Here is a 3,104-nt window from a genome sequence, read left to right as displayed (position 1 = left end):
TAGAAACATAGAGTATTTTTTTGAAACCGGGGACAGAGGGAGTACTATTATATTTTTAAGTTTATATATTATTATTTTTTCAATATGCCTATATATGAAGTTTGTTGCAAAGGGTCTCTCAAGTTCCTTGATAAGTCTTTCCAAGAAGCTTAATAAAAGGGAATTCTACTCGTTATGATATTCGACGAGAGGGAGTTGCTCGGATGGTAAGCACCTCTCACTTCCAACCCAAAGGTTGCAAGTTCGAGTCATCAAGGGAGAAAAAAGGGGTGGGAGCTCCTAGGGAGGGTAAAAGAAAAAAATTTATTTATTTTTCCTTTGTCAATGTTAGGTATTTAAGAGTGCATTTTGATTTTTGGGAAGAAAATGAAGACCTAATATAGAGGAAAATGTGAAAGAAAATTTTGATAAGGATTAATATCTTACCATACAATTTTCTAAGATGGTACACTTTCACTATCAATATGAAACATTTTGTTCAAGTAAACAATCGACTTTTATTATTAAAATGAGAAATGATAGACACAACAACACATTCTTTGGAAAGTCCACAAGTAGTAGTCCGTTTAAAAAAGAATAGTGTCGTTTTTCATTTTTTTGCAATTCCTCAATTTTACCTCTTTGTATTTGACATGTTTCAGATCATACGATTAAGAGGTATTGATACATTCTACATATCTTTAGTTGAAACCATAAAATTCAAAAATTATTTTTATTTTTTAAAACTCCGTATCAAATCAAAACCTGATAATAAATTAAAACAAAATGTGTACCTTCCTATTATAATAAAACACACATAAAGAACTTTGGAAGTCTTGTGGATAAGAAAAAAGAGGCACACTCATCGTCAACCCCAGTCAATTTTTATTTTGAATTGGTCGTATGTCATATAGTAACATGATTAATATTGAATAAGACCCATCATCAAAGTTGAGTCTTTTTTGCAAATGCAACATAGTTTCTGAGTAGACAATTACATGACCTATTGGATGTTACTATAACAAATAGAGAATTTTATGATAATTATGTAGTAATAACTAATAATAATAAGAATATGAGAGTTTTACACAAAATTCATAATATTAAAAGCTAATTATATCACATTCTTACTCTTTTCCAAATCACAAAATTCCTTAAATTTGGTGGAATCCGGAATCATCCCAAAACGTCTCAATACATTGCATCCTATTTCGGATACATTGTTATTTTGGAGCTGATGTTAAGTTTTGATGATTTAACAAACTTAAAGATCTAACAAGGAATCAGATCCGTGTTATTGGGACTACTGACAGTGAAATGAATGAATAAACTCAGTGTGAGGAATATTTGTGTGTCATCATCAAAAAGGAGGAAAATGTTATATTCTAGGTGTTTTGATGATCCTCACAAATTCAGGGATCTGGTCCCTGGCTGAGTTCTCTCGTCTAGATCTATAATGGGGTACAACTGTAAAGCTGTTGTGTCATAGGTTGCTAAGGCGTCAGCGTACTACACCAATCAGAATGGACGAAGTTGTTTGTCCAATGGTCAATAACTCTTTATGGTTGACTTAGTCAACATGACAAACAACAAATTAATTCATTAATTCAAAAGGAGAGAGAGCCAACAAGTCTTCTCAAGAACTCACCAAGAAAAGTTTGCAAGGGACTTGGTCCCTGCAAGACTGCGTATGTGAAAGGACGACAAGACAGCTGTCAGAAAAGGTGCTACTTCTGATGTAGTAGGTGCACGTCCTTCCAGAGAGGCAAGCTCTCAGCCAATTGGCGGTCCCACGGAGTTTGTGTTCATTTTAATATAATCTCTTTCAACAAAACAAAAACTTAAGATTTGGCAAACAAAACTTGGATTTTCTCTGAAAATTCATAAGCTTGAAAAGAATGTCATCTTCAAGGAAGAACATTGCTCATATCAAAAAGGGACCAGATGGAGTACTGAAGAGTCTTTGTTATATTTAGAGTTTTGTGCTATTCTGCCTAATTTCCCTTCAGTAAAACGACTATATTTATATGTATGTATCGATATTGTATGAATAATATTCCCCCGTCCCATTTTATATGAGTTATTTTGACTTGACATGCAATTTAACAAAGAAAGGAAGAGTTTTGAAACTTGTGGTTTAAAATAAATGATAGATATTTGTGTGGTTATAAATCACTTCATTAAGGATAAATATTTTAAAGTTAAATTGCTACTTAATATAGAAATGTGTTATTCTTTTTGCGACTGACTAAAAAAGAAAAAACAGTCATATAATTGGGACAGAAGAAGTATATATACTAATTGTGTATATATGATGTATAACTATGTATTATTTTTGGTTATAATTGATAATTGGTTGTTTTGGATAAGAAAGTTAGACTCAATAGAGATTATGCTTAAATTTTTCAATTAATTTTCCAATTAAGTTTTATAATTGAATTTTCGGATAACTACGATCCCAAACACTTTAGTCAACTACAAAACATATATGTTGTAAATACTTGTACTAAATATACATAAAATATACATGATCCAAGGTATGTAATTTGAGTTTAGTTGAAACTTTACACAATTATATAATTAGAGTTTGAATAATATATATTGTTGGTGTAAAATTATATCTTTTGCACAGTCAGATAAAATGTAACTCTTACCATCTATTATAGCAGATTAACTAATAATGATCTCTTAACTATCATACTATTTCATAACTCTTTAGTTACATAAAATTTTCACCTTGCATTGTTTGACAAAATAAGCGAACTGATACATTAAGTTTTCGTCATATGCAAAATTCGGAGAAGGACTAGACTCTTAAGACATAAATGACTTGCGTATAAGCTAAGTTATATTATCAATTAATTAGTACTATATTTTAACTTAACTGTTAAGTATACTTGTCATTATGTAGCTACGTTTCTTTTTGTTTACAATTTGGTCATGTCGACAATATGGTCCGTGTGTGAAGTATTTAAGTATTTGTTTCACAAAATATAATTAATGCCATTACCTAGTTTTGATATATGTTATGTTCACCGACAATGTCTAGGAGCACTTTATAAATCAAGAAAAAAAAATAGAAATAAGATGCAATTGATAATTATATCATTTCTTCCTATAATAAA

Source organism: Solanum tuberosum, unplaced genomic scaffold (assembly GCF_000226075.1).
Source record: "Solanum tuberosum cultivar DM 1-3 516 R44 unplaced genomic scaffold, SolTub_3.0 contig00090, whole genome shotgun sequence".
In the NCBI taxonomy this organism is placed as follows: domain Eukaryota; kingdom Viridiplantae; phylum Streptophyta; class Magnoliopsida; order Solanales; family Solanaceae; genus Solanum; species Solanum tuberosum.
The sequence above is the reverse complement of the archived record's forward strand: the minus strand, read 5'-3'. Positions refer to the sequence as shown.